The 20,041-nt window shown below is 50.8% G+C and overlaps 1 protein-coding gene across 8 annotated transcripts in view; it reads left to right on the top strand.

Annotated features, from left to right (window-relative positions):
- LOC105476684 (StAR related lipid transfer domain containing 8) overlaps nt 1–20,041 on the top strand; it is a 78,266-nt gene that overhangs the window by 42,743 nt on the left and 15,482 nt on the right. The window contains exon 1 of one of the 8 annotated variants that reach the window (XM_071089097.1): nt 3,172–3,364. The exons of 4 other annotated variants lie outside the window; for them this stretch is intronic. The gene's annotated coding sequence lies outside the window, so the exon portion shown is untranslated. Of the gene's footprint in view, nt 1–3,171; nt 3,365–3,647; nt 4,315–15,211; nt 18,392–20,041 lie in introns of those variants that run through there. 3 more of the 8 variants (XM_011732834.3, XM_011732830.3, XM_011732831.2) reach the window with 3 other exon arrangements.

Genomic DNA, 20,041 nt, shown 5'->3' with positions numbered 1-20,041 from the left:
GGTGGGGACTGCTGGGAGTCCTTAGGTAGGCCCTTATTGGGACCCAAGCGTCTCAGAGTGAGGCTCAGGGGAATGGTATATGGAACTGCTCTTTGCCATAGCCTAGGATAAAAGGGCTGATAGGTCCCCCAAAGGTTAGCTCTATAGCACCTTCAGTGCCATCCTGCCACCTGCCACAGTCCTTTACGGTATACTTTCACATTTATTGTCTCTACTCTACCCTGTGGGTATTATACTCTAGTCTTGTTATTTATAGGTGAAAAAACTGATGGCTGGAGTAGCACAATGACTCGTCTTGGGTGGCATAACAAGAAAGTGGTAGAACTGGGGCCAGCATTTAGCTCTACTACTTCCTAACCCAGGGTTCATTCTACTATTGCTCAGTGCTTCTCACCATATCTGACGCTTATAAGCACTTACTACGTGCCAGCCATCATTCTAAGTGTTTATTTAGCCTAGTGGATCTGCTCTGCAGTGATTTAAGGTCAGTGTTGTGATGATCATCTACACTTTCCAGATGAGGAAACTGAGGCAGAGTCACACAGCTAGTATGTAGCAGAGGCCATTTGTACCCAGGCCATCTGGCTCCAGAGTCCATTATACTCCCTCTTGTGGGACTTACGTAGTCTGTGGTGGTGGTAGAATGAGGAAAGCCCCATGCCTCAGGCATAGAAACACACACACAAAAACACACACACAGATACTTTTTTTTGCCAGTCCTTGACCTGCTTCAAGCACTCTACATTCCCCTGCCTGATGACTGAGCTGGCATCCAAGGTAGCAGCAGTAATGGTACTGTAGGACACACAGGCAAGAGTGAGGTCTTGAGGAAAAGGGGAAGTCAAGAACCTAAAGCTTCCAGTTACCTCCACAGTCACTCAGGTTGCAACCTAGAAATGGGCCTGTGAAAAGGTACTCTTTTTCTCATCCATTCCAGGCATGATTAATCCTTGCAAGACTCAGGGACAGGGAGCAGGGGTTGGCAGGGGTATTGAGGGGGATGAGCTATCTTTGCCCTGCTGAACAGGCTGAGCTCTCCTGGCCAGAATAAAAGAGGGAGATCAAAAAAGACCAAAAGAAATAGCCCTGATATCGCTTGGGCCATTTCAAAATGTCACAGTGTGTGTGGCAAATATTATGATTGTAGCTTTCCCTGACAGTTGTGTTCACTGTCATTCGACAAGCATTTTTATTGAGCATCTACTCTATGCCAGGCACTGCAAAATTCTCCTTCTAAGTATTTATAGCAGTGCCCCATTGTTTGGTAGTTTTTGTGCTATACTCCCCTCCTTTTTTGTTTCCTGGTTTGATGGCTTTAAAAAAAAACAGCTGGTGTCTCAGAACCCATGATATCTGATTCAGTTAAATGTATCTACTAAAAGATAAGTTGACTTTGCTTATTAGTCATATGATTGTCATTTATTTTTGGTTGTGCTTTGAATATCTTTCAACATTTGTTCATTCATTAGCAAACAATAGTGAGGAAAGTACTGTAAGCACTGTGCTTGGTGCCTTGGAGTGGATGGAATTGACTTTGACAGGGTTTCTTGCCCTTAGGAAAATGATAAAATCATTGCAGGACCCCACTTTTTGTCCTTTTTAGCACTGTGCACAGGCCAGATGCCTTTGGCTGCAACTCAGAGCCTTAAGGATGCTTATAATTGTTAAAGCCTAGCCTCAGGAAGGAGGTCATATCCCTTCCCACCCACCAGAAGGATTTCGTTTCTGGGACTAACTTCTGGTGTACAGGCCTCATCCACAGGTCCACAGGGACTTGGCTCACCTTGAACAAATTGCTAGAGGATACGAGCGGCAGTCCTGCCATCAAGAGGAAAAGAGGGATACATGGGATACACACAGTAGTGGTAGTGTCACTTTATCATTGCTCCTCTGACTCTCATCAGGGCCAGCAGGGAAGGAATGTGGGAGAATTTCAGTTTGGCCTAGTGAACTGAAGGCTAGACAGCAGAGGGGCACTTGGAGCTGGGTTAGGTCTGGCTCTGTCTTTGCCTGGGTGACCTTGATAAAGTTGCTGCCCTCAGAGACAGATATTTTTGCTCTCATCTGTATTGGATACTCTAACAAGCAAGTTAGATGGATGCAGTTCCTGCCTTCTAGGAATGGTATGGAGAAAATAACCAGTGTACACGTATTGACCCTGCCATGGATTTTCTGGGTAAATCATTTGAGACCAGGAGTGTGAGACCAGCCTGGGCAACATAGCAAGACCTCAGCTCTACAAAAAAAATTTAAAAATTATCTGAGCATGGTGGCACGCACCTGTTATCCTAGCTACTCAGGAAGTTTAGGCAGGAGATTTTCTTGACCCCAGGAGTTCCAGGCTGGGTAGCTTTAAGTGAGTTATCTCTGCTCAGTTTCTGTCTTTGTAAATGTGAGGGATAGCAGTTGAACTGCATGAGGTCCTGGATACTCTCAGTCCTGACTAATAGGAATCCTCAATTCAACAATGAAATCAAGGTTGTGAACTTGTGTTGGACCCTTGCGATGAAAGGCCAGAGAGAAATCAAAGCTGAAGGCTCTTGTTTCTTACTGAATTTGAATGGGCTTTCTGGTGGTGCTTACTATCAGAACTCCTGGAAGCCCTCCCCTGCCACGATTAATGTTCATGCCCCAAGTTTTCCATGCATTTCTCTGCGGAGGTAGAGTTTGGACTTGGGGTAGGGGACAGAAGCCTGGGGTATTGGAGAAGTTGCAGCCACTGGGGCCTGAGCAAGGTAGGAATGGCAGCTTCCTGCTCAAATTCCTAATCATCGGGTTTTCCGCTACCAGCTGGAGATTTCACCGAAGTTAAGTCTTCTGGACATCCCATAAACTATCGAGCAAGTCACTGAATTCTCCCAGGCACATGGCATATGTGTTTAAATCCCCCAAACAGTGCCAGACTCATTCATAACTCAATAAATATTAGCCTGTATGCCTGGCCAAGTCGCTCCTTGGGCCTCAGTCGTTGGGCTTGCACCTCCTCCCTGGCAGCGGTGTGACCCCAGGGAAAGGCAGCGGCGAGGGCATTGGAGGACCGGTAGGCAGTGACCCGCCCACCCAGATTTGGGCGACTTTCTGGCGAGTCCGGTGGGCCAGACTGCGCCCCCATTGGCCGAGGGGAGGTGGGCGGGGCGTCCCTACAGCCCTGCTCGCCCACGCTCCCTCCCCACCTGCGCTGAGTGGACTCGGGTTGACAAGGGCTTAAGCAGCCGCGGCAGCTGCTCTTCTGGCTGGCACCGTTACCCCTGCCCGACCCCAGGCCCCGCGTGTGCCCCGGACGGAGCAGTCCCTCCTGGGCTCGCCTCCTGCCGGTTTGCTCTGTGTCAGCTCCCGAACCCAAAGGGGTGGACGCGGCCTCCAGGTAGGAGTAGAGGCGACGGCAGAGGGAGATCCGGACAAACTAGGGCGCCTGGGCTCCCTCTCCCCGCCTTGCCTCTCTGGCGCGCTCCGGCTCGGCCCCTCTCCTAGCGGTTCCGCCGGGCGGCGTACGCAGGACACAGGGAGGAAGCGAGCTGAACCACCTCCGCCCCTGGGATTGGGGGGTCAGAATCGCCGAAATTGGGGGACCCCCGAGCGCGCCAGCCGAGCGTCTTCCAGCGAAGCCTCGCGAGTGGGGCGGTGGAAGGCAGCTGTCCGCCTGTTACCGCCGGGCCCGTGGGTCTCGCAGCAGTCGCTTTGCGGCTTTGGAGGAGGGTTGCAGCTGGGCGGGGGCGGCAGGACTTCAGGCCCTGTGGCCGGGTCGCGCCGGGTCGCCTGCCCTCTCCTTTCTCTGCTTTCCGGGGCATTTCCAGGAAGCCCCCGTCCGGCTGTATGGGTTTTCCCGTCGGCCACTGCCTCATTGCTTTCCCTTCTGAGAAACGCCCAGGACTTCTTGGTATTAAGGTAGCTGCGGGGACCAAGCGAAAACGTTTGGACACGTCTCATCTTCATAGGTCTCATTTTCCCATAAAGTCCAAACTGGGTTTGGATTAGAGGAAAGGCTTTTCAGTGGAATTTTTGGGATTTCCAAATTAGGTAGTGTGGGGTTCACGTTCCTCCTGACACTTGTAAAAGTTGCTCGCTGAATTACGACTCAGAAAACTGGGGTTCAGCCAGTCCATGTGACCTTAGGCGAGTCATACTACTGTGTGGGCCATAATGTTTTAAGCCACACCTCGGGTGGCAGCTTGATTTCAGTATCTAAAGGGCCCGGTCTCTTTCACCCTGACATTTGGTTACTTGGTACCTGGGGTCAGGCTCCTAATTGGCAGGTAAAAAGTTGTCTCTGAGACGCTCCGGGTGGCAGCAGCTATGCACACGGGGAGCTTTGTGGTGAGTATGCAGCTAAGCCAGCTGGAAAACTAGAGTGTGCGTGGAGGGGTGGGCGACAGCAGCCAGACCAAGGTAGGGAGAGGTGGGAGTTTTCTTCCAGAGCCTGGGGCCACAGAGGTTGGGGTCCTCAGAGATTGGGCTGACTTGGAGCCTATGCTTACCCCCAAGTCCCAGGGCCCTGGCTTCTCTCCCAGTCAGAGCCTAAGCGGGGAGGAGGAGTTAATGAATCACACTCAGGGCTATTTTCAAACCCTGACTCCTCGGGTGCGACCTGCTCCCTCCCCACTCCTCGGTTTGCCGCCCCCTCTCCTCCCCCCACCCCCGCACACCTGTATTATTGCCCTCTGAGTTTTTCTCTCATTTTCATCCTCCTGGAATGAAAGGGGGACAAATCTTGTCTGCGGATGGGATGGGAAGGTGGGCAGCCCAAAGGCGTGGAGAAGGCGGCTGCAGGTGATTTCTGGGTGGCTTTCACAGCGGGAAGAGTGTGATGGGAAGGGTGGTGTTTCGCTATGAGAGTATAGGGGTCGGTAGTGAAACTCTTTCACTCTAAAGGTACAGCTGCCATCTAGCTGGACATTCTGGGCTGGTTTTCATTTTAGGGACGTGACTTTTTGTTAATGTGCTGGACTTTGGATTTTGGATTTCTGCTCCCTAGACCTCTATATTTAGTGCTAGGAAACACCACACTGGACACTGCCTCTCCTGTTTTTGAAGTATGCTAAACCTCTCTGTGCATCTACAGCTCCCCTCTCCCACCTGGAGAGGAGAGGCTGCCTAGAGATGATATCTGGAGGTGTTTAGAGCAAGAAGAGGGGCTGAACTGAAGGTGTGCAAAGCAAAGGGGCTGTGTGCCCTATGTGCTTGCTTGAGACAGGGTTTGCAGTGAGTCATGTGGGGAGGATGGCAGAGCCTTCCTTATTCAAACACAATACCTCCTGAGTTCCAGCAGAGAAGCAAAGAAGTGGCACCAAGAAGGCTTGAATGTTGTCCCTCTCTGTCCTCTTGAAGTTTTAAAATTCCATTATTGGGACTACAGATTGGAGAGGGAGCAGAGGACCCCTATGTCCAGGTTTAGAGGATAGCAACAGGGACACAAAGGCAAGAAGGTCCCAAAGGGAGGAGGGGATGGAGTCTCCAATTGGGAAGCTGTCACAGCTGCAGCTGCTTTGCTGCTAGGAGACTCCTGGAGTTCCTTATTTGAGCCATGGAAAGTTCAGGTTCAACAGATGGCAGGTTTATCACATGCAGGCTGTGCCCTCACCTCTTTTCTGGCTAGAAGAAAGAGTTGCCTCTGCCATGAAAAGAAGAGAACGACCTTTTCCCTCAGGCTCCCAGTTTGGGTAGGATCAGGTGTCATGGCCATGAGCTTTAGGAAAGCTGTTCAGCAGATAAAATAGGGACAGCAGATTTCAAAGATGCAAGGGCTTTAGGGTGGGAAGTATGAGCTCTCGGAGATCTAGGTGAGTTTTCCGTTGTTCCCCACCCAACAACAGGGTAGTTGAGCACTGGGCTGGGCACACAGTTGCTGGTGTCAACTGTTTATTAAGGGGTCTTGGTTTTGTGTGTGCACACTTGTGCATGGGCATGCATTCGGGAAGGGTCCTGGTAGATAGGAATCAGTGGACTGGAGGCCACAGCCTGGGCCCTTGTCACAAGTCTGAAGTGCTGTGTTTGTGGGTGGAGTTTCCTTTTCCCCAGTCCTGCAGGTTGGTAACTTGCATGCTAAACAGTTGCTGTTCCTGTTTACATCGACCACACACAGGAATTTTAGAACTGAATGTTAAGTTCCCTAGGAGTCCAGGGTGGCATGGAGCGAAGAACAGGGGATTGGGAGTTGGACATGGGGAGCTTTAACTCCAGGCTCTGCTGCCCCCTCAAATTCTCCGACTCTGGGTTTCTCCTCATTTTTTCCACTTCACTGGATTAAACTAGGGGATCCATGGCTAAGTGCTTTGTAAACTACCACGTGCTGTATAAATTATTAGTCATTAGGTTTCAGCTTGGTGCTAGGTCTTGTGGAGGACACGGAGTTAAAACCCCCAGCTCCAGGGAATCTACCATCTAGTTTGGGGGTTAGTGGCATAAATAATACATGCCACTAATTATTTATGTATTAAATAATAATACCTTGGTGATGGCTTTTAAAAAATTATTAGGAATAATTTCAAACATATATAAAAATAGAGACAATTAGTGTCCTAAGACCCCGTGTACCCATCACCCAGTTTCAACAGCCATTAGCCCACGGCCAATCCTGCCCTGTCTGCACTCCTATCTACATCATGCCCTTGTCATTTTGAAACAAATCCCAGATACCTTATCAGTTCATGTATACATATTTCAATACGTATTTCTAAAAGATAAGGATTCATAAAAACAGCCATTATCACACCTAAAATAATTTCTTAATATTATCAAATAACCGGTAAGTGTTCATATTTCCAATTGTTGAGAAGGACTTATTTGCCCTGGGCGTCCATTCTGCCCTGGGAATCCATTCCAGGGAGTGATTGCTTTTGACTGAGGGGAAGGTGACAGATCGAGGCAGTGACATTTGAGCTGAACCTTGGACGAGAGGCCCAGGAAAGGTCCCAGTCCAGATGTTAGCCGCCTCTAGGGCTCCAGATCTGGAGGCTGACCCATGGAGGCTTCTTGCGGAGACTTCCTGCCTTTGTTTCTCTAGCAGTAAATGACATTCTCACTCTCACACTTGCTTCCCCAGTCCAGGGCACCCAGGAGTTTGGGGTCCGCAGGTCTAGGAGAATTCTGGGAGGCTGCTCTCCACCTAGGCCCCTCCCCTGTGCCTGACCCCCGAGGCCAGTTCAGAGCAAAACAGGATGTATTCAGGATGAACGTCTTTCCCAGCTTGTCATCTAATCACCAAGGCCCAGCTTGGAGCTTCCTCTCTCATTCATGATAAAAACCCTCACTGTCTCTCTTTTCCCTTCCGCCCCAGTAAGGGTGTGCTGACTTCCTCCATATCCGGGCCAGCCCTCTACCCCCATGCGGGGCTGAGGGAGAGATTCCCTCAGTGCAGGCCTCTGCCCCCACCCACCTCACCGCAGCCTGTCGGAGAAAGAGAGAGAAAGACCCCAGGAATGTTCTCCCTGACTGCAGGTTCCTGCTCTTGGGCTGTCCTTGGGAAAAGAGCGGCCTCCTTCCAACAAGCCTGGGGTCCTGCCACTGCTTGGTTAATCATTGAGCCACATAATAACCACCTTGGAAAGTCATCTTTAGGGGATGGTCATTAACTAACTCCCTGTCCACCCCAGGCCTTAAAGAGACCGTGTCCTGAACCCTCACCTTCCCCCAAGGGAACATTGACAAACATTCAGTCACGGGACCTTCTGGGGCCAGTTAAAAGTCTGCCCCTTCGTCCTTTACTTGGGCAAACAGAAGCAATTATTCACAGCATTTGAAGGACATGGGTTCAGCTTGGATGGTATTGAGAAGGGAAGGGGAGTGAATTGATGGGGATTTGGATGGGCAGTGGGGTCCAGGATCAGAGTTAAAAAGGGGTAGGGGTGTTTCTAGGAGTAGTTGATGCCCTCATCTCAATTTGAAAGTCTAAAAGAGCAAGAAATGCCCACCCAAAGGGTCTGCCGATGCTGGGGATGGAGTTAGGCTGTCTGAATGTGTGTCTGTTTTCAGTACAGCTGTGGGTCCCTCCACACCAGGCTGCAGTGGGAATGGGGACAGCCAACCACATGGTTGCTGCTGAGAGGCCGAGGGGCTCTGTAAGTGGAGGAGGATGCCTTCCTCTGGGAGCCTGTATCTAGACAAGCAGTGGTACCTGGGAAGGGTTGGGCCAGGACCCAGACCCAGACCCAATTTAGAAAGCTCCAGACCACATGCAGTTTTCTGCAGTTTCAGTAGGAAGAGAAGGAACCACCCCGTGGGCCTGCTACAGAGTTAGGAAACGGCTTCTGGTTCTGCCCCCTTTATAGCTTTCTCTCAGTGAGTGATTTTTGCTTTCTCTGGGCCTCAGTTTCCACGACTATAAAGTGGCTAGGGCAGGTGGCAGGCAGACTCAGTGGTCTGTCAGCCTTCCTTTCAGCTATGCAAGTATGCCTCCCCACTCGAGACCCTTTTCTTGTCTTCTGGGCAATGGTGAGCTGGCTTCAAATTCATCCAGGCCCAGACACTGAATGTTCTCGGCCAGCTGGGTCAGTTTGAGCTGGCCAAGCCCTGAATTGCCACAGCTTGGGTTCTCCTTGTGCATGGGCTTTTCTGCAGTTTGCTCTCTGGCCCCTCCCCAAGCCTGTGTCTGTCCCAAGCGGCCAGCCACTCTCTGACCCATTCAGCACAAGTTAATGAGTGAACTGCTCCCCCTCGGTCATACCAGCCCACGGTGCTCCTGGGATCCCAGGTCCCTGTGGGAAGCAGCCAAGGGCCTAGCCAGCTCCAGTCACCTTTATGCTCTCTCCCACAACCCCTCTAGAGGTAGGTATGCAGGCAGAGCTCAGGGGAGAAGGACCTTTAGAGGGTACTAGGTCCAACTTTCCTTCTGAAACTTGGGGCTTCCCGACAGGTACTCGTGCAGTTCCTGCTCATTCATGTTCAATACGTGGGAATGTGGTATGTTTCAAGCAAGTTGCTTTCGTCTTTGGAATGTCTGAAAGCTTTTCTCATGTTGAACTTAACTGTGCCTCCCTGAGGCTTCTAACCCTGGGTCCCGACTGTGCCCCTTGGGACCACCTGGACCCTGTCTGCTCTCTCTGACCTTCAGGAGTCTGAGGACGGAACCCAAGTGCACCTGTGTCTTCTCTAGGCCAAACAGCCTTCAAGCATCTGTGCTGCTCCTCAGACCTGGAGCAGCACCCTTCCCAGCCTCATCATTGTCCTCTGTCCTCCCTGCCTGCTACTGTTTATGGCCCCCTTAACATGTGGAGACAGGAAATGGGGCACTGGAAACCCCTCACTCCCCTTAGTTTATTTATAGTCTGAACTTGTTCAGATGACTTCTCCATAATCCTTTTCTAGTTACCCCAGCGGGTAGACTCCTAACCCCTAGAATCTTGGGTGCAAATACCTTAGACAATGCTGATTTGTTTATTGTTCAGGTCCAGCCAGCTCTCATGATTGGAGAACCCTTGGAAGGTAGGGCCTTCTAATTGGTGCCCCCGTAGTGGAGGACAAGCCTGGTGTTAGTAGGTGTTCCCCTTGATTAGTTGAATACTATGTAATATGTGGGGGCCTTCCAGCGTACCCTGCTTTCCTGCCACTCGGTTTTATCTTTGGAGTTGGTGAGAGGTGGAGGGAAGGGGATATTTTAGGGAGTACTGAAGCCGGAAATGAGTATGAGCCATGCCCGCAGTGGGGCCTAGAAGAGTGAATCAGACAGGGAGAAATACCAACTTAGCCATTCCTTCCCCTAGCAGTTGATGATGACGACTATGAGTCCTCCCATTTCTTCAGTTTTCAAGGCACTTTCACTTCCATGATCCCATTGTGTTCTTTGAGCAGCCCTGTAAAGTAGATGGTATGATTTCCCCAGAGTGATCTGTGGTGGTCTCCACCTGAGGCCCAGGGAAGGGAGAAACAGTCTCCAGTGAGGGAGGATTTGGAGCCCAGGTCTCCTGACCCTCAGCCCTCCCTGTTTTCCCCAAACCACACCCAGCAGCCATGGCAGCCGGGGCTGACTCGGCAGCTTCCCCACCACAGAGGAACTCCTGCCCTGGCTGCAACTCTGTTCCTGTGAGAGAGTGAGCTCCAGGGGAGGTGGCCTAGGATTTCCTGTCCTTTATCTGGGCTGGCCAAAGGCTGGCCTGTCTGAGGTGTGAGATAGGCACCTGCAGCCAGCCTTTCTGCTCCAGGCTGAGGTCAAGTCAGGCTGTGGCAGAGGCTGTTGAGCTTGTGGGAAGAGCTTGTCCCCAAACATCTGTCCTGAGCAGTGCCCACACCAGCAGGGCGTTCTAAATGGGAAAAACAAAGAGGAGAATGTGGAAAAGGGGTCAGAGTGGAGCAGAAGTAAAATACATCCTGAGCTGTACACAAGCTCTCATGTTCACAGTGCTGGGAGACTTTGGGCAAATTACTTAACTTCTCTGAGCCTTCATTTTGTCAGCTCTGAAATGGAGATATGTACCCACCTCATGGGGTTGTTGAATATTAAATCCAACAATATAAATAAAATTATTGCCATGATTGTTGCTTGGTAGTACCTTCTGCAGTCCTGTCATTTTGCTGTTTTTCACTGACCTGGGGTTGTGCAGTCCTCAAACCTGCCACCTCCTGGGCATTCGGTCTGGACTTTGCAGTCATTTCAGAGTCCACCTTACCCAGAAAAGCCCCTTTGGCCATGCCCACCCACAGGGCTCCCTTCCTCTGGCCTTCTTTAGTGGCATTCACGACACTGCAACAGTTTTCAAGGCAGTGTCAATAATTTAGAAGAGTTCACTATTATTATTGGTGTCACCAATTTTATTGTTATTGGTGACACCAATAATAATAGTGAACTCTTCTAAATTATTGACACATTTTAACTTCTTTAGCATTCATGGCAATTCTGTAAGGTAGGTACTGCTATCTTTGTCTCTATTTTACTTGTGAAGCAACCGAGGTAAGTAGAGGTTAGATAAACTTGCCCAAGGTCACATATCCAGGGAGTGATGGAGCTGGGATCAGGACCCAGCTGGTCTGACTCTACCTCCTGACATCTTTAATGACTGGGCCATGCCTCTCTCCAGATGCCTGGCCAGGAGGCAAGAGCTGAAGTTCGGGTCTCCTTCCCCTCCTGAGTGCTCATCACACCCACCAGTGATTAGTCACTTCTGGGCAGGCAGTCCCCAGGTCCTTGCCTGTCTGCTCTGTGCACTTCCCCTCACCCTCCATCACCAAGGTGGACAGATGAATAGGAGGGAGGACATGGAGGAGTGGGTATTTATGCTCTAAAACAGAGCTGCATTGGGTTGGGGAGGGTGTATAGGAGGGAGTTGGGCGGTGGGGGTGGCAGTGTGGTTCTGACATCAGCACCCGGCCTGCCTGATTAGCACCTTCTAGTACTGGGGGTGGAGAGCAGGGTGCTGGGTGGCATCGGGGAAGAAGAGACATTTGAATATGCCCTCTTGACAACCAAGCTGCATTATTTAGAAGGCGTGGGTGGTTGGGGCAGGCAGGAGGCTGACTGGATTAGCTCCTATGATCACTAGCTGGCGTGTCCCATGCTAGAATTGGGTGGGAGGAGGTTGTCCGGAAGCTCTAGCCCTCCCCGAAGTGCTTCCATCTCAGGGTCCTGGGGGCTGCAACCTTCCTTCCCTCAGGCTGTACTAGCTGTCAGCTCCATTGCTTCGGGGCTTATGCCCCTTTATCTTGCTTCCAAAGCAAGCTCCAGAGAGTGCTACGAAGGCCAGTCCATGTGAGCCTCTGTCTCCTGAGAAGGATGGGCCTGGCAGCAGCTCTGGCCAAGTGCTGCAGGAGAGTTCAACTTTTTTTCTCTTTTCAGACCTTAGTACCCAGCGTAGGGCTTGGCACCAAGTAGGTGCTTGGGTATTATTAGTTGAATAAATTCACAGTTCATGGGGAGTGGATTCTAAGGGGAGAGCCGAGGGAGGGAACAGGTCAGCAGGAGGGCTGTGGGTGTTTAGGTAGGCTTCTGGCCCAATCTGTAGTCCAACAGAAGCTACTTGACCTAGTGTAACCTCAGTTCCCCATTTGTACCATAGGCATTACCTGCTTTGGACGAGTTCTTGCGGGGACCAAATGACATACAGGATGATCAAGTGCTTTCCCGGCTGATGGGAAGTTAAATTCAGGCTAACCACTCATACTGCAAAAACCCTGGTAAATGATTTTGTGTCTGCTGTGTGCCAGGCCCCAGCCTAGACAATTTCTTTTCTTTAATGAGGAAGATTCTAACTTGGTAGCTCTGACTCTAGAGCCAAACTGCTTGGATTTGCATCCTGGCTCACCACTTCTTAGTTGCTGACCTTGGGCAAGTTACTCCCTATCTCTGGGTCTCAGTTTCCTCCTCTGTAAAATAGAGATATTATTGGAGCACTTAGCTCACAGGTTTGTTGTGAAGATTCGGTAACATAATACACATTAAAAAAAAAAAAACCTAAAGAAATGCCTGGGACATAATAATGGCTCAGTACAAAGTCCGTGGCCCAGGGCACGTAGTTAGTACTGTATAACTATTAATGTCTGCTATATTTTATTAATAATTACATTCTGTATCACAAATATTGCTGTGAGTAAGAAGTATAGAGCCAGGACCAGGGGCGGTGGTGGCTCACACCTATAATCCAGCAATTTGGAAGGCTGAGGCAGAAGGATTGCCTGAGCCAAGGAGTTTGAGACCAGCCTGGGAAATATAGGGAGACACCTATCTCTACAAAAAATAAAAAAATACAAAAATTAGTTGGGCGTCATGGTGTGTGCCTGTAGTCCCAGCTACTCTGGAGGCTGAGGTGGGAGGATTGCTTGACCCCAGGAGGTCGAGGCTGCAGTGAGCTGTGATCATGCTACTACACTACAGCCCTGGTGACAGAGTGAGACCTCATTTTAAAAAAAGAAAAGGAAGAGGTACAGAGCCGTGACTAATAGGCTACGTCTTCAGGTGACTAGCCTGTTAACTCCTCTCACTGTACCCTGTAACCTCTATGCCCATAGGCCTTACAGAGCTGTAAGACCACCGTTTGGGGTTCTCCTTCCCTTGGCCCTGCCATGACCTGAGCATGCACATCGTCACCCTTGCCCCCAGAGCCATAGGCTCCGCCCCTTGCTATGTGCTCAGCATCACAGCCCTCCCTCTGACTCTCCTTGGGGCTGGGGGAGGCGTTGTGTCTGCTCCCTTCCCAGGGAGGCCACTTCTCTCAGGCCCATTTCCTTTCTATCAGAGACAATTTTCTGTGGATCTCAGGGTGGGGCCAGGCTCCTTCAAGGCATTTCCTGTCCAGGAGTTTATATTTGGCCTGAGCAAAAGGAAAGGGAAGTAGGCAAGGGGGTGGGATGCAGACGTGATGGCACAGGGTCAAAACAGACAAGCGCCAAGACTTTCCAGGCCAAGAGAGGGAGGCAGGAGGTAGGCACGCCCCTTCTCTCAGGTGAACGTGGATTCCCTCCCCTGAGCTCGGCGGAGTGAAGTGCTCCTTCAGGTCATAATGCCTCCACCATCGAGCAGAGTTCATTTTCTGTTCTCACATCTCTGAGCCTTCATTCCTGGCTATGTGGTTTCTGTCCTAGGGCAAGGCTTTGAGGTAAAGAGGTGCTCAATTCCATTTCTAGTGCTGTGGTGATACCAGACAAGGGAGCAGAGTCAGAGGCCTGTATTCTGTGTAGTGGGAAGTAGGGCTTCCTGTCTGTGTGTTGCCAGAACATTCAGTAGCCCTTAACACACTTCAGTGGCAACACAAAGACCAAAAGTACCCAGTGCAGAGAAGTCCCCAGTTGAATGGGGGATAGACTCACATGCTGCTGAGATGATCATGGAAATGTGTTAGGGGACTGCTTAATTGAACTGAGCCACTGGGTGTTAGGGGGTTGGTGAGAGGTCAGGGGAGGCTTCGTGGGAGGGGGTGTTTGATCTCCAGCTTGATGAGTAAATAGTAGTTTAAAGCTTCAAATCAGGCTGTGTCTAGATTGTGCAGAGTCTTGAGTGCCAGGGAGCAGTCAAGGCTATCTGCCCCAGGCTGTGGAAGCTCTTTAGGTTGTAGAGTAGGGGAGCGGCCAGGTTAGAACTGGGCTCTTAGAAGAAGCAGCTGGCAGGATGGCCCCTTGAAAGGAGAAGCTAGAGGCTGGGAACTTGGAGGGCTGAAATAATCCAGGCAGAAGAACCTAGAGCACAGTTGGGCAGGAAAAAAGCCCAACCATTTGATGGAAAAGTTGGTAGAATTTGGTGACTAAATACATGTGGCGAGAAGAGAGCAAGAATGACTTGAGGTTTAAGCCTAGGCAGTGGGCACACTGGGAGGCAGAAACATACGGAGAGCTGGTTTGTGGGGTAAGATGGGTTTGGTGTGCGTTACACTGAGGATCCTCGCTTGGGTCCTCAGAAAAGAATGTGAAGGAAGAAAGCTCCCCCCACTAAGACAGCCACTACCCATCACACACACCTCTGCGGCAGCTCTAGATTTTGGGGAATGGTCATTAGGAGATGGGGAAACTGAGGTTCAGACAGAGGTAATGGCTTGCCTGAGGTTATGCAAGATGCTAGTGGAGCTAAGGCCAGAAGGTAGTTCACCTGACCGTTAGTTCAATACTTTCCACTCAAACCAAAGTGGAGAGCAGTCACCACTGACCTAATATCTGCCCCAGACCGGTTAGGCTGGCATCATTTACCTCTAGGCCAGGGACTGGAGATGACGGAGTAGCACATGGCTCATTAAAACAAGTCTCTCTTTCCTAGGCACCATGACCTTGTCAGAGCACCTGGGACTGGGTTGGGGGCAGGAGGCCCTTGGGGGCAAGAAAACTAATGGAGCAACTGCAGCAGAGCAGGTGGCAGCTTTGACCTTCCTTGTCATAGGGAAACCCAGTGCCGGGGAGGAATGTCAGCTGCCTACTTTGGTCCTGCCATACCAAGCTCAAGCCCAGGAGCCTACAGGCTGGGCTGCCTCTGGACCCAAAATCTCCAGCAGCCTCAGTGGGCCTGAGGTCTGGTTTAACCTCAGGGTGCTCATGATTCTCCCTCATTTATAACTGCACACAGGAGCTAAGGCCACTGCTTTGCGGAGAGGAGTGGGGAACCACAATTGGGGGTTTCTTGTGTAACTTCCATTTTTAAATAAAATGCCAAACCAGAATTGCCGCCTCTTCCTGGCCGATCCTGCAAGGTGTCCACAGTGTGCAAAGGCTAGGGACCGCCACTGAATGTTGCACCCATTCTTCACTTCAGCCCCCAGGACATCCTGGCGGGAGGGTGGGCTGCCCAGAGGGGCCCGAGGCCCCAGATAAGGCAGAGGCCAACCCTCAGGGTCTCATGCTTCAGATCTGGGGTCAACCTTTCTTTGTCTGGGGCTGTCTGGTGCAGTGTATGATGTTTAGCAGCATCCCTGGCCTCTACTGAGTAGATGCTAGTAGCATTTCCCCCTTAACCCCCGCCAGTTGAGATGACCAAAAATGTCTCCAGACGTTGCCAAATGTCCCTTGGGGTAAAAATTGTCCCTGGTTGAGAATCCCTGTGGTAGAGACTATAAATTTTTTCTGGGGTGTGCAGTGTTGCGAGAGGGATGTTATATAGAAGGTAGAACCACACTCCTGAACTTACCACTGGCCAGCTAAAAGATTCAGTGACTTGTTTTTCCTGCCATCCTGTCCTAGGGGCCCCTCCTGGGCTGTTTGCTTTAGTGGTGCCTCATTTGTGACAGGGAGGCTCCAGAAGTGTTGCTTGTATGGGCCCAGAACTTGGCATCCAGCTGTAGCCCCAACTGAGACCGAGACTGGCATCTGAACAGGTGCAGCAGGGTGCTGAGTTCTGCCCGGTGACCTAACAAGCCAGAGGCCAGCCAGGGTCCAGCACTGCCAACCTAGGCTGGGTGAAATACAGAGGCCCTTCCTGTGGTGCCCCTCCTGTGAGGTTTGGAATGTGGGATGAGAGCTATTTTGGTCCTGTCTCCTTTCCTCCCTGTGCCGCCTCCTGTAAGAATCAAGTTAGAGTTGTGATTTCAGTGAAGAGCAGCGGGAGCAGAGAGAGGCGCCAGTGAACTGGACCACCCCATAGATAGGGCATTGCAGACCCCCTTGCATGTCTGCTTCAAGGTCAGGAGGGAAAGTCTTGGTGGCCCTGTAATCCCTGACAGCTCTTAGTACAGGTCCCTCTCCCACTGTCCCCCAGGGAGAGAGGTGGCAGAGCCAGTCAGCCACTCATTGCAGCACTTCTGCTAGGGGCACTGCCAACCTAGAGGGTAGCTTTGTGCAAATTCAAATGAAACAGCGCCCCTGAGGGATGCAGCCCTGTGCCAGGGCTCAAGGCTTGGTGGGCAAGCTTATTTTGGCCTGGGTCCCTTAGTGTTTCCTTAAGGGAGGGTATAAGGAGCTGCTCAGAGCAGTTGGGGCCACATGCTGAGGATGGTAGCTTCTGAGATACAAGCCCTCTGCCAAGAGGCCAGCACCTTCTCCTTGAGAGAGGTCCCCCTCTAGGGTTGGAGAGCAGGCAAAGGAAATGCGCCTTGTAGCAACCAAAGGAAATGGGCCTTGTAGCAACCAAAAGAAATGATCTGAGAAGCGGTTTGCCGGGTCCTAGCGTTTCTGAGCAGCAGTAGCAGGGCCTGCAGTGGTAGGCGACCCCCTGCCTGCCTCCTAGCCCTGCCTTGAGGGACCAGCCTCACAGAGCCTGCCTTGGGAACTGGGGTTGTCACGTAGATAGTGGCATCCCAGGTCTTTCTCCACCACTCAGGACACTGGCTTTTCCTCCTGCACTCAGTGAAGGTGGGAAAGACCGACATGGAGACAGATCCTGTTTTGGAGGCCCCTGTCCTCTGGTGAGCGCCATGGAGGCGATGCTTTTCCAGACAGGAAGCTAAGTCAGGTAAAGGAGGCCACCGCATGTTTAAAGTCACCTTAGGGAGCAGGTCAGCTAACTGAATGACCTTCACAAACACCCACTGCCTGCCTTCCCTCAGTCATCATAGGCATTCACATTGATGCTGGTCACTCTCTCCTGCTCCTGCACTCAGGTCTAGAGAGAACGTGGGCCTGTGAGCAGAACAGGCCTGTGACTCGGCTCTGGGTAGAATTTTCCAGGGACCTATACCTGTGGCTTTCTAGCAGGCCTTTTCTGTTTAGGGTGGTGGTCTTTATCACAGGCTGTACTTTAGAAGCACAGCAAACAAAAATGAACCCTATCCCCAGAGTGTTTAATTTAACTAGTCATGGGTGGGGCCTAATTAGTAAAAGCTCCCCAGGAGATTTTAACGTGCAGCCAGATTTGAGAGGTGAGGGAGGAATGGGACGGGACACCCAACAGCTCCAGCAGTAATAAGGGATGCTTTCATCTGTGTCCCTGTGACATCCATCCATTACTTGTCTTGAGCCTTTGTCTTCCTGCCTGGTCCCCATGCCTGATATTGTCTTTATGGTTAGGCATGAGTAGGCTGAACCCAGGGTCGGGGCAGCTGTCTTATAACCCACTGAGTGACCAGAAGATACAAGGACTGGGGTTGCCTAGTAGTGGTGTGAAGAGGGGATACGCAGCCCGAGAGTGGGGTTGGTGACACTGGCTGGCTGAGGCCTTACTTCCTGTAGTCTAGATTAGATGCCTGTTGCCTTCTCTCTTCCTCCTGGCTCTTTTCTCTCACCTCTTTGCAACTGGTACACAATCTGAACTGTGTCTTAAAGACTAGATGGGTACAAAGTTCAGCTCATCTTAATAAAAATAGCCTTCGTTAATGAGAACTTTTATATAGCCACTTTCAAAACCAGCAAAAGCCTGATCAAATCTATAAGGTAACCACAGTGGTAGACAGGAAAGTCGTTAGTCCCCACTGTATAAATTTGGAAACCAAAGCTTAGAGAATGACATGAGTTGTTTCAGATGACTCAGTGGCAAGCATGGAAGCTGGCTTGATTGGAAAAAAGCTCGTTTTCCAACTTAGTGATCATCTGCGGGCATTATTGCATCACCCAGTGAGAAATGTTGCTGCCTCTTTCCTGGGTGCATAAGCCCTATGCTTGAGTGTTTCTCAAGACCAGAAGGTCTGCTTTTTTCCTGGTTGCATCCTTCTCAGCATAGAAAACTGCTCTGTGCTGTCTCTGGGAACGTGGCCTGTGTAAATGTAGGTGCGGATACCATCATTGACCTCAGAAAGCATGTGCTGCTGCTCAGCCTTTCCTACTTTGACGCTCCCTCCAGGAGACCTGTGGGTTTGGCTCTGAGGCCTGATTGGACTCTGGAGCTTTCTAGTACGCCCTCTCCCCTGACTCTCCCAGCCTGGATCTGGGAGATCTGGGCCCCTCCCCCAGGGAGAGTCTGGGCATAAGTCTCAGTGGAATCCAGTTTGTGCCAGCTGACTGCTGTTACTGACCTACCCTGGCACATCACCTAAGCTTTGGCCAGAGCATACACCGCATGCAGAATATAGCCTTTAGAACTGCTGGTAGCCATGCCTTGGAATCTGCACATCTGGATATAGAGGTAAGGCAAGGGACCACAAACATTCCTACCTCACCTCAGCCTGCCCGTTGTCACTCTCCCCGCCAGATACATAAGCCAGTCCTCAGTCTGGGCCACCTGGCTTCAGCCCCAGGTGAATTGACTCTACTAGGGGTGGAGGTGGGGTCGCTCCTGGCCTCAGCCTGGGCAGGCTGAGACGAGTGGGAGGGACAAGGCAGAGCAGCGCAGTTCAGCCCTTAATCACCAAGACATATGTCCCTGACTGATCCATCTGGGAGGGAGCCTCAGGGCCTCCCAGCCCTCCATGAGATGGTGTATTGTGGGGAGCCAATGTCCCTGACATCCTGTTTGGTAATAACCCATTACATTCTCTAGATTCCTGTTAAGGAGAGGTGGTGGGGAATTCAGTCTGGAGCCCTACTCCAAACTTCTTTGCTCCTTTGTCTTTGGAGCAATTGCAACCTCTTTGAAACTTCTGCCTCCTTACCTCACTTCCCCCAACCATTTGGCCTCAATTCTGACAGTGGTCTGGGCAAAGCCATTGTCCAGACCCACAAGGGAATGCAGTAGCTGGGCTTCTTTCTCTAATTTCCTCTTTTTCTTTGGGACCTTTCAGAGTCAGAGTTGGGGTGGAACACATTTGTTGAGTGCTTGGTATTATGTGCCAGGGGCTTTCGCTTTCTCCAGTCTTTTATTTAATGCTGTCAGTAGCTATAAGATGTGGATGCTGACTGGGTGTGGTGGCTCACACCTGTAATCCTAGCACTTTGGGAGGCTGAGACAGGGAGACAGGAGGATCACTGGAGGCCAGGAGATGGAGACCAGCCTGGGCAATGTAGTGAGACCCCGTCTCTACAAAAAATAAAAAGAAAAGTAGCCGGGTGTGGTGTGGTGGCTGCTATTGTAGTCCTAGCTAGTCAGGAGGCTGAGATGGGAGGATCACACAAACCCAGGAGTTTGAGCCTGCAGTGAGCTGTGATAGCACCACTGCAGTCCAGCTTGGGTGACAGAGTGAGACCCTGTCTCAAAAAGAAAAAAAAATCCAAAAACATGAAAAATAAATAAAATAAAAATTGAAAAAAGATGTGGATGCCGTGGCTCCTGTTTTACAGAGGAGGAAATGGAAACCTGGAGAGGTTATACAACTTGCCCAAAGTCGAAGAGCTAGTGACTGACAGCATCAGGATTTGAACCCTGGGTTGTGACTCCACTAGACCGGAAGGAGCAGGAAAACAGCCTGGGGGGCTGGGGTTGGTTCCTGAGTCTGAGCTCCTTGCTTGGCTGGCATGAGGGCAGGTGGCATAATGCAATGGCCAAGAGCGCTGAACATGGAGTGAAAAGATCAGGGTTATAGTCTCACCTGTGATACTTTACCCTGTATGACCTTGGAAAAGTCTCTTGGACCTCAGTAGGCTTTCTACTGTAACTTTTTAAAAAATACCAATGTGGAGAGTCCTACCACAGATCAGTTAAGCCAGCCTTCTGGGCACTGGTATTTTTAAGAATAACACTTCCTAGCTGATTCTTATGTGCATCCAGGGGTGAGAATCACTGAGCAATGTGATTCAGACCAAGACTTTTCAAACTTTAATGTGTTTGCCTGAGGGTCTTCTTAAATAAAGTGGTTCTGGGTGTGGGGCTTGGGATTCTGCATTTCTAACAAGCTCCCCT

This window comes from Macaca nemestrina, chromosome X, assembly GCF_043159975.1.
Source record: "Macaca nemestrina isolate mMacNem1 chromosome X, mMacNem.hap1, whole genome shotgun sequence".
In the NCBI taxonomy this organism is placed as follows: domain Eukaryota; kingdom Metazoa; phylum Chordata; class Mammalia; order Primates; family Cercopithecidae; genus Macaca; species Macaca nemestrina.
This window is presented reverse-complemented; position numbering and strand designations above follow the sequence as displayed.